This window comes from Theropithecus gelada, unplaced genomic scaffold, assembly GCF_003255815.1.
Source record: "Theropithecus gelada isolate Dixy unplaced genomic scaffold, Tgel_1.0 HiC_scaffold_15987, whole genome shotgun sequence".
NCBI classification, from domain to species: Eukaryota; Metazoa; Chordata; class Mammalia; order Primates; family Cercopithecidae; genus Theropithecus; species Theropithecus gelada.
Window position 1 is genome coordinate 962,106 of NW_020257754.1, and position 12,175 is coordinate 974,280.

Sequence of the window (12,175 nt, forward strand, 5' to 3'; positions counted from 1 at the left end):
CTTTCAATAAAGCACGTGAAATACCTAGTTCTATTTTCTCCTTTCTCTCTCTGGTGTCCCATGTTTGCATTGATGAGAAAGGAAGTCCTCCCATCTGGTGTTTGTGACTGAATTATTCCTAATCAATGTTTATGCTGCTCTCTCAGTAGTAGTTCCACAGGTGCAGGTCACCTTCCTCTCTCAGGACTCCCTTTGCTCCAGGCTGTTTCTGGGATAGGTGTTCATGGTTGGGGAGAAACTGTACTCTCAACATTATCAGAGAACATTTACTGAGTGATTGTAAATTGGTCCCTAGAGAGGTCCTGGGACATTTTCTTAGTGAGCCAATGCTGACTTCTGGAGAGCATTCCTTAGTAGGTGTCAGGATCAGCTTCATAATCACCTGTTCTAGAACTTTGTTAAGCTCAAGCTTTACGATAATTTGTGTCCATTTGTAATTATCACCTCTAATAATCATCTGGAAATGTAGATTTCAATTTGTGTGCAAAGGTGCCCACTGCGTTGGTTTTCTAGTCTGTTTTATGTAGTCTATTCTGTGCTTTATAAGTTGACATACATTTTCTTTGGTAGACAAGGAATGGGTCTCCTGTTAGTAATGAAGAGAATGGTCAAAAAAGGCTGGGGATATGGTAGGGTTAGATTTGTGCCATCCACATATGGTGGGTGGCAACTATATTGGACGGTGTAGATACAGAACATTTCCATGATCACAGAAAGCTCTACTGGGCTTGTCAGATCTGTGTTAGATGACCAAAAGAGTAGGACCACCTCCTGCTGGCCTGGAAGTCTCCATTAGTAGAAGCCAAGAGAGTACTGTAGAATTCTTCAGACTCCTATAAAGACCACTGTCACTTATATCTTCTCTACCTCTGCTGCTGGAGACCACAGGGCTACTCTCATCATGTCACTTATCACATGAAGCCCGGGACTGCCTGGCCATTTTCATGCCAAGACTCCTCCATGACTTTGTACTTCTCTTAAAGGATTTCACTGGCCCTTTGGAATTTTAAGGTCAACTGTCAGCATAATCTCCTAAATCCTCAACTCTTCACTGAATCTTCTCCTCACTTCCTTGCTCTTCCCAAGACACTGCTTCCCTTGCAGCTCTCTTGAAAGATGGACATTTTCTCTCCCATCCTTCTTGTGCTGCTGGACCTGGAGGTGGGTGAATTATTTTGCTGTAATTTCTGCCAGCACAGTGGCTCACACCTGTAATCCCAGCACTTTGGGAGGTGAAGGTGGGTGGATCTCTTGAGCCCAGGAGTTGGAGGCCAGCCAGGGCAACATAATGAAACCACTTCTCTACTAAAAATACAAAAATTAGCTGGACGTGGTGGTGCATGCCTGTAGTCCCAGCTACTTGAGAGTCTGAGGTGGGAGGATCAGTTGAGCTCAGGAGGTGGAGGTTGCAATGAGCTATGATCGTGCCACTATACTCCAGCCTGGGCAACAGAGTGAGACCCCTCAAACCAAAAAACACTTCTGCCTCTAGACCTTTATCTCTCTCCTCCTTAAAATCTGTTATAAATCCCATGTTATCAATTTAGATCACCCTATATCCCTGCTCTCTTGCTGTAGTCCGTGAGGATGCCTTGGGTCACTCTGCCTGATTTCTTGACCTTTTAGCTTGTGTCTCACTGCCGTTCCCTCATCATTATTTCTTTCTTAATTGTTTGTAATTTAAATAGACATGTGGAGGATTCTTGACTTTTTCTTCTCTGGTTATCTTGTCCTCTGTCTTATCTTAGTAACTTTCTTTCGTAGTTGTCAGCCTAAATAACAGAGCTCTCTAAGAAATATGTTTGTTTGCAAATAGAGCACTGCCTTGTGAATATGTGTGCCATGATAAACTATGTGCATATCCAGGGAGGTGAAGGAAGACAAACGTTTATTTTTTATGTTTTAATTTTTTAATTTTTATTTTTAGAGACAGGGTCTCACTATGTTGCCCCGGCTGGCCTCGACTTCCTGGGCTCAAGTGATCCTGTCACGTCAGCCTCCTTAGTAGCTGGAATTACAGGCATGTGCCACTGCAGGTAAAGGTTTTTAAAGGAAAAAATGAGGAATACATACTCATTTTGAAATAATTATCCTTGGCTACAAAGATCAATAACAACAGTGACACCAGTTCAAGGTTGGATAAGCAGTTGCTGGGCCAATGTCCTTGCAGAAGTATTTCTTTTTGTGTGAGGTTGTGATGGCTTTTGTGCAGGGTTGTAGTTTTTGCAGTTTTTCGTGATAGTTTTTACTGTCAGGCATCCTAGCCAGGAGAACCCTCACTCTTGGCCTTCCCTGGCTCTGTAAGGGTCTTTAAATTTGTTTTCTTACATTGAGCATTTTTTATTAATGTGTGGTTGTTTATAACACAACATGGTAGAGATTTATGTTTTAAATGTTTAAACCTACATGCAATCTTTATATGTTTCCATATTCAGCCTTTATATACATTTGGCAAGACTTTGGAAAAGCTGTCATTAGATAAGGATGTTGAGTGCACAGGTTGCTGTTAATTCCAGTGGAAACAAAGCCTCTTAACTCATTTTTTCTACTTTGCTGATTTTCTAAACAATAGCCATCTTTTCAAATTTCAAAATTATAATTTTGTTGACATTCAGAAATATTGACAATGCATTTAAAGGTATGCACAATGCATAGAATATATTACAGCATGGAATGAAATTGCATATTAGTCTACATTAATCTAATTATGAATTGCATATTTAAAAATATATAAATTGCATTGAACAATAAAATACATTTTTAATTTTATCTTTTTTATTTTAAATAAGCTCTATTTTTATTTTACATGTGGATTACATTCTGTACCACACCTGGATTCTTCATTAAATTTTCTGTCATATTTAAAGGATCAGTTTGTGCAGCAGAGTAACAGCAGCTGTTTTGCAGATCCACTTAAACCCCTGTCTTCATGCAGTGCATAACTTCACAAAAACATGCGTCCCCGACACAGAGTCCTAGAACATGTTTTGGGAAATTGAAAATAGTTCCTTAAGGCTAAGGTGTTCAGTGAGGAGGAAAGAAGGACAAGGGATAAAACTTCATAGAAAATATCCACACTTGCTGTCTTTACTTTCTTTGGTTCCGTGCCTTAGTGAGCCAGGCTTTTGGACTCTAAACTTTGAATGGAAAGATCTAAGGCTGGGTATGCTTACGTTTCAGACAAATCATCTGTCTTTGCTCCTTATGGTTCACACTTGGCATCTGTCAGCAGGGCCGCCTCCTTGGGATGCTGACTGGTGGTCACAAAAGAGAAGCCCCACAGCCTTTCATGAAACAACTGTATATCCCTGCACCACAGATCACAGAGAACCGAAATGTGTGGTTTAGGAAATGTCAAGCACGTTCAGGAATCTTAGACTTAATTCATTTGCCATTAGTTGACATTTGATTGGTATTTCTTTGCCCACAATTGGCTCCTTGAAAACCAAATCCCAACTCTTAGAGCAGTGCCTGCACAGTCTTTCCATAAGGATGAATTAATATGGGTGATGCAGCCACAAATTAGGTCTCTCAAATTTTTCAGCTGATTTTTCCTCCAGAGGGTGTCTGTAGGCTGTACAGAAAGCATGGCACGGGCATCTGCTCAACTTCTGGCAAGGCCTCAGGGAGCTTACAATCATGGTGGAAGGTGAAGGCAGGAGCCAGGGCATCACATGGTGAGAGAGGAAGCAAAAGAGATTTTTTTCTTTTAAACACTAGTAACTCCATTTTGGTTCTGAAAATTTTCACATGGTCTTACACCAGTAGATCTTGTGCTTACTCTTAACTTGAACCTTGCCAGAAACTTAATTTCAAACATTCAGCTCCTAGATCATGTTTTTCATCTTAATAGCCCACTTTTTGCAGCAGCCTAGCTCCAACAATCTTTCAACACACCCAGGATGTTCAGTCTAGTGTCTCCACTAGTCAAACAGCAGAGGCAACCCCTCTGGGTGGATGAATTAAGAAAAAGGTGTCTTCTCTGAGCATGAGACACAGACTAGATTTTGGCCCTCTTTTACCCCTTTCAGACACAGCTTAAAAAAAAAAAACAACTGTGCTGCCCGTTCACTCTTCGAATTCAGGATCATTAACCTCAAGTGAACCATGATTCCTCCCATCAGTTCGACTGTATTTCCTTTACATATTATTTTCTGTTTGCCTAGATAATGATTTAATTTCCTCTTTCTTCTCTTCAGACCTTTAACATCTCCTCCCTCACTGAGTTTCAACTGATGACCTTGCTTCCCAATCCACCAAGGAAATTGGAGCTATGACAAGAAAACCTCCACAAGTTCTTCTCAGCACACCTAATCACCCATGTACATGTCTGTCCACATGCTCTGCCTTCTCTTTGGCTTGTGTTCCTCCACTTGGGCACTGGATCTCATTGCTTTTGCCTACTCAAGGGTACTGCTGCCAGAATTCTCTCTTCTCCTTTTTATCACCAAATAATGTCTTTACATTGGATCATTCCTACCAGAATCTAGGCATTATTTCCTTCCTCTTCAACATAGGTCTCTATAGACCTTATTTCCCTCTTCAGTTGCTCTGTTTTTCTATTTTCTTTCATAGAAAAATTTCTCAAATGTGTTGTCTGCACTTGAGGGCTCCATGACTGTGGTCAGTCTTTCACCTCTCCACTCTACTGCTCTTGTTAAGGTCACCAGTGACAACCACATTCTCAAATACAGTGATCAAATTATCAGTCTTCCTCTCCTTGGCCTATTAGAGGCATTTAACATAGTAGGTTGGTCTCTCTTCCTTGGAATATTTTTCCATTTAGCTTCATGGACACCACACTCTTCTGGTTTCCATTAACCTTTTTTCAAAGTGATTTCTCCTCTACTGGTTCTTCCTTAACTCTAACCTCTAAATATTGGAACACCCCAGCGTTCGTTCTTAGTCTTCTCTTTCTGTTTCTCCCTAAATGATCTTATCCAGTCTCATGGCTTCACGTAACATTTTCATGTTGATAATTCCCAAATTTATATCTATCTTCATACTGGACACTCCATAGAATTTCAGACTTGTACTTCATACCCCCATTGCCTAATCAGAATTTTTACTTGGATATCAAATGGGCATCACAAATTGAACAAGATCAAACTGAACAACTGATATCCATCTCTCCTCTCAAAGAAAGTGCTACTCCCATGGTCTTCTTTATCTCTAAAATGGCAGTTCCATTCTTTTAGTTGATTAGCCCCAAATCTTGGAGTTAATTCATCTTTTGTCTCACACTATCAACAAATCCTATTGACTCTAGCTTTAAGATATGTCCCGAATCAAGTCACTCATCTCCTCCATGGCTACCATCTTAGGTGAACCACCATCATCTCTCATTGGATACTTGTAATATCCTCCTAACTGGTCTCCCTGCTTTCACCTTTGCTCTGTTTTCTGTTTTCCACACAGCAGCCAAGGTAATCTTTCCAAAACAGGCCATATCATGTTATTTCTCTACTCATAATACTGCAATGTTTTTCCAGATTGCTCAGATAAAAGCCAATGCCCTATGCATGACCTACAAAGCCTTACATGATCTGGCTCCCTGTTACTTCTATCCAAAGTTACTCTCTGACCTCCTCTTCCATCACGTTTCCTCCCTCTGTTTTAGTCACACTGCTTTCCTGAATTCACCAGATAGGCTTTCGCCTCAGGACGTTTACACCTGCCATTCCCATGCTCAAAATGTCCTTTGTCCAGATACCCATGTGGCTCAAGTCCTCACTCCTTTGAGGTGTTTATTCAAAAGCTTTAGTGAAGACTTTTGCAGATAACTTCTCTAAAATTTCATTCTCCTATGCATACTTTGTTTCCTTCTCTGCTTTTTCTCCTTAGCACTACTTATCACTAATGTATTTTATATTTTATACCATCTTGTTTTTCATCTGACTGTCTCACCAGAGTTTAAGTTCCATGGCAGCAGGATGTTTCAGTTGTCTGTATTGTTCGTTTTGCTCTCTGTTGTGTCTCCAGTGCTTGAAAACATGCGGGGCTCCCAGGAGGTGGTTAAGAAATGTTTGTTGAATGATTAATTGAAGTTAAAGAGGTATCAGCCAATACTGCCTCTTTCTGCAAGGCATTATAACCTACTGTTTAAGAACATGGGCTCAAAATCCTGCCTGTGTAACATTAGGTAGGTTATTTAATCTGTCTTCCCCTGTGCAAAATGGGGTAATAAAATTTCCTACTGCAGGCCGGGCGTGGTGGCTCACGCCTGTAATCCCAGCACTTTGGGAGGCCAAGGCGGGCAGATCACGAGGTCAGGAGATCAAGACCATTCTGGCGAACATGGTGAAACCCCGTCTCTACTAAAAATACAAAAAAAAAAAAAAAAAATTAGCCGGGCATGGTCGCGGGCACCTGTAGTCCCACCTACTCGGGAGGCTGAGGCAGGAGAATGGCATGAACCCAGGGTGAGGAGCTTGCAGTGAGCCAAGATTGCACCACTGTACTCCAACCTGGGTGACAAAGCAAGACTCCGTTTCCAAAAAAAAAAAATTTCCTACTGCTTAGGGTTATTGGGAACATAGAGAAAACATACATGGAGAAATAACTGTAGAGATGAAATTTTTAGACTAAGTGCACGATAAGTTTTTGTTTGGTTGGTTTTTTTAGAGACAGGGTCTTACTCTATCACCCAGACTGTAGTGCAATGGTGTGATCATGGCTCACTGTGGTCTTAAACTCTGGAGTTCAAGTGATCCTCCCACTTCAGCCTCCTGAACAGTTGGGACTTTAGGCATGGGTCACCACACCTGGCTAATTTTTAAATTTTTAGTAGAGATGGGGTCTTGCTATGTTGCCCAAACTGGTCTCAAACTGGTCCCATGAGCATTCCTCCTGCTTCAGCCTCCCAATGTGCTGGGATTAAAGTTGTAAACCATCGCAGGCAGCCAAGGAGTCTTAATTTTCATTATTATTGTTGTCCTCTCTTAATATTATGTCATCTTCCTGTCTGTTCATTACACCATCCTTACAAGTTGTTTATACACTATAAACCTATTTATAGGAATTTCAGCTCTGCTGCTCATTAGGTGCGTGATTTAAGGCAATGTGCCTAATCTTTCTGAACCTCAGTTGTCTTATCTTTAGATTAGAGATAACAGTACTTACTTTGCAGAGTCATGGTGAGGATTAAAAGATATTTAAAAGCAGTTAACAACTTGCCCTGACTCATAGTAAATGCTCGGTAAGTAAAAGCTCTTAGCTGTGTTGTGAGGGTGCAAGATACGGAGGAGGCATTCTGGCTAGGCAAGCGCGAGCCAGGCTGTGGAGCTGGTTGGACTGCTTGTGTTCAAGTTCTTCTAAAATTGAAACTCATAAACAAGCAGCCTGTGCAATCACTGTCTTTAATTCAGTTCTTTACCTAAAGATCGCTCAGGAATTTTTTTTAGTAGAGATTGTAATTTTTAGACTTTCTGGAGATGTATTTCTTTTTATAGTTGCATCTTCCATAGGCTCTTGTCTCTGATTTTAAAATATTCTATCTAGAGTCTAAGAGAACACACATGTATCTATTCTCCCTTTCTTTGTTTTTGTTCAACTTGAAGATAACACTATCTCTTCCAAGGTTTTAGTAGCTTCCATATCACCAGTTCTTCCTTGTTGATTGGAATCACACACAGTGTAGCAAATTCACTTGTCTCCCCTCTACCCTTTGAGCATCCAGCAAGGAGATGGACATTATTTTTATGTTACAGAGCAACTACGTGAAGTTGTCTAAACTGACCTGTTTTAACCTAATATTCTCTCAAGCCAGACCTAACCAGCTTTTGTACAAGCCTGAGAATACCTAACAAGCTGATTATTCAATACCACCCACTTCACCCACATACATTCTTAGGTATTGTTGCCCAAACTCATCTTCTGTCCTGATTTCAGAAGGAACTCCATGAATGGAAGAATCCCTGAGGGGACAGAAGTGAAGGTTAAATCCTACACTAAATACATGAGCTCATCTTTTTAGAATCCTGCAGAGCTGAGAGTGGAATTATGCCAACATTTCACATTGACCAGGCAAACTGTCAACATTGTCTATTTCCTTTTTATTTTACCCAGCGTAAATATCTTTGAAATAACCTACTAAAAAACTACAGAGTGAGAAAGACCACCCTCATCCTAGTCATGAATCGAATTTTAAGTGGGTGTGCACAATGAAGTAAAATGATTAGACACAGAGAACACATTTTAAATATAATTTTAAAATAATTTTTCCTGTAAGTAAAAGTGTTGAGTTTGGGTGGTAACAGAATTCTTGGAGCTAAGGGACTTTCCAATTGTGGAATATGACATATTTTGTTATGAGCCATAGTATGGTACAGTTTTGGAAGGAAGTGAACATGATTGCTAATTAGCTTGAATTTATTTAATGCATGAAATAAATCCTCTTCAGTATTTTGATTACATATGGCGGTGTACTACCTCCTGCAGAAATGAAATAAATACTAATTGAACTGACAGTTTTTCTTCTAATGAAGTAAGAACTTGTTAACTTCTCCCCCTCAAATCTGTCATCTTCTCTTTATGTAATTCTTAAGTATCCATCCTGATTCCGTGTCTCCCACATTCATCCAGCCCTTGAAAGCAAGCTTAAAAAAAAAAGAAATGGAATTTTCAAAGTTGTTTTGCATTCTCATTTAGGTTTTTAAAGAATGTCATCAACGAGTTTCTCCGGAAACACCATTAGCTGTGCCTCCGTTGGGTGGGTCATGCCATGGGAAGAGCTCAAACTTCTGAAATCAGGATACATTTTTTTCTTTTCCATTTTTTCCCCTTTTCTTTTTATTGAATGCATTTTTTTTTTTTTTTTGCATACAGAAAAGTACTTACCCTAGGTGTCCACTCAATGCATAATCATGAAAATCATATACATTAGGGACTTGCCCAAGGTCACAAAGCTTGTGACAAACAGGGACTACAGCTTCCTTATTCTTCATCCACTACTTTTTTATGCCCCATTCTACTCAAAACCCCTTTAAACTGTGTGTCTCATCCATGAAGTTATTCTTTAGAGCTGACCACAATGGTCTAACAAAAGATCCTGGGTGGAAAGTAAGGCTCACCATGACCTTAGTGGGCTCCTAAAAATGTTTGCCTCTCCTTGAGATTTACAGAATCTTTACCCCTGTGCTGTCTTATAAAATCCATACCAGGATATAATTTTTTCTGAGATGTTGAGAATATCAATAGTACTGGTAGGTAACTCACTGCTCAGTCAAGTGGCGTGATATACAGGGGATGCTTTTTTAGTTCTAGTTTTCTGGTCCAGTAGGGGAATGGCCTTTCTCCTCTTATTTTCAAGCTAAAGAGTGAACTGTAGCCCCAGAACCCATCTAGACTTCTCCTTGTGTGCATTCCCAAAGTACTCTTGCATTCCTATGTCATTTTAACCCTTGAATATGCCTTGCACTGCTTTTTAAGGGTTTACTGTCTTATCTGCCCAACGAGATTGTCTCATCTCACTACGCAAGAAGAGAGTAAGTCTTAAATGCCATCTCAGAAAATGGACACTTCAAAGAGCATTTCTCAATGTGTAGTCCTCAACATCCTAATCAGAAACATCTGGGACAGCTCAACAAAAATGCAGATTCTTAGTCCCTACCCATGTTGCTTATAATCCAGTATTGGCTGTGGTGAGAACCATGAAGAGTTTCACAGTGTCCACAGGTGATTCCTATGCACACTAAACTTTGAGAAACACAGGCTTATATGCATGAGGCAGATACTTGATGATTGGCCTGAACAGCCTCCCACTGTTTCCCCATGAATACCTTCAGCAGAGTATCTTGAAGCTCACACAGGCCAGCATGGCTAGGCCTATGAGTAGAATTCATGCATACATTCACTTAACATACATTAACTATGAGTTTACTCTGCCCGATGTAGGTATATGATGGGCCATATGGTTTGGCAGTGTCCCCACCCAAGTCTCATCTTGAATAGTTCCCATAATTGCCACATGTCATGGGAGGGAACTAGTGGGAGGTAATCTAATCATGGGGGCAGTTACCCTCATGCTGTTCTTGTGACAGTGAGTTCTCACGAGAGCTGAAGGTTTTATAAGGGTCTTTTCTCCCTTTTGCTGGCACTTCCTCTTGCTGCTGCCACTTGATGAAGGACTTGTTTGCTTCCCCTTCTGCCATGATTGTAACTTTCCTGAGGCCTCCTCAGCCACGCTGAACTGTGAGCCAATTAAACCTCTTTCCTTCATAAATTACCCAGTTTTGGATATATCTTTAGTAGCATGAGAAGGGACTAATACAGTGGGGAACTAGAGAGATAGACACAGTTCCCTTGTGGATCATACAGTCTAATTATATAATGTAAGGGACTGGAAATAGTTCCTTTCTCCATCAGCATCTTCTCTTTGTTTTCCTTTTATATTCCTCAGATATTTTATGAATACCTTCCATTAGCCAGATTCTTTTCTATGATGAACAAGACAGATAAGGGCCCCTTTCCTCTCATGGGGTTTACCCTTCAGTGAGGAGAAAAAGAAAATAAGTAAACCCAAAGCCCCAAGTTAATTATAGATTGTGACAATTGCACTGAAGTAAATAAACAAAATAATGTGTGGAGAGACTGACTTCAAAGGGTGAAGGTTAGGCAAAGTCACTTATGAGGTGCCATCTGATGAGAAGTGATGGATGGAGGCCTTTGGGTCATGACTAGAACTGGGGCAGACTGTGAGTCATTTGAGGCACACATGCCTTTGGTGGAATACTACCTCTACTACTAACACCACCAGCTATTATTTATTGAACATTTCCTGTGTACCAGACTGTGTGTTAAACATTTTGCATACTTTATTCAATCTTTGCAGGACACCTAGGAAATGGATATTATTACTTCTATTTTCAGATGAGGAAACTGAGGAAGCTCAGAGAGGTCAGATGATTTGTTCAGGGACACACAATAAGTGGCAGAGTGGGCAATTAAATTTGGCTCTGTGTGGTGGCAAACCCTGCAGTCTTTGACACCACAAGATTTCCACCTTTGGTGATACAAGGCTGTGCTGCTGACTGCAGAGGAAGCATGACAAAATAGTAAGTACACAGCCTTGCTATGATAAGGATGGTTAATATTAAAAAGAGTAATAGTAATGATTTAACCCTATCGAGCACCTACCCTATTCAAGGTTCATGCAAAGCACCTTAACATTCATTAGTTCATATGATCTTCAAAATAATCCTATGAAATATAGATGGGGAAAGTGGGATTTAAAAAGGTTAAGCAACTGGGCCATGGCCACTAAACTGGTAAGTGGTAGGACCAGATTCACACCACGAGGTCTGGTTCTGAATCTTGGACTCCCTGCCCTTCTGCTTCCCTACTAAAAGGAGTTAATGCCTGTGCAATGGTCTTAGACATAGACAGAGTAAAGCTTGAAATAACTCACCTCCCCAATTCCTGCCATAGCTCTTTTTTTTTTTTTTCCTGGCCTGGTTCCTGATTTGTGTGACCTTGTCTTCTTGACTTGTGGGACACTTGCTACAGAATTGCTATGCTCTCTTTCCCCATTCTGATTTATGAGGGTTGACAGTTATTGGCAAGTACCTGGTCATGTCACAGGATAATTTGCCACTTTTTTTCTATCTTTAGAATGCTGTCAACCCAGCATTAAATCACCTTCAATCATTAATAAGCTGGTACGTGTTATCTGTCATCATCTTTCCATAGACGGGGGGTTGCAGCAAGCAGGACACAGAGCAGCTAAGCTGGGATGCTAAGGAGGATGCCTGGCCTGGTTCAGAGCCTGTGGCAGGCTCGGGAGCAAAGCCTTAGCAAGGACTCTGAAAAGCCAGGGTGGAAATGAAGATGGAGACTCCCAGGGATTGTGATCCCTCCAGGAAGGAAAGAGGCTCCTTGAAATGCAGGAAGGATAGAGAAACAAAGCAAACTTCAGTTTTGCCCAGTGCAGCCTTTCCATGTTCACATTCATGCTGAATCCACGCTGGTGCCACAATGGTACCAGTCAATATCAGATTGCTCTATCACAGCAATGATGGCATCAGATGGCAGTGAATACTGAGTGAATACCGGCTTTACATCTCCATGTTGCTCTTCAACTGTGGCTAAAATCGAGCCTTACCCTGTTTTTGGCAAATCTACATTTGGAATGTTTGACCTATTCTGCTTGGGCTAGTCCATGGCTTAGATTGGATGA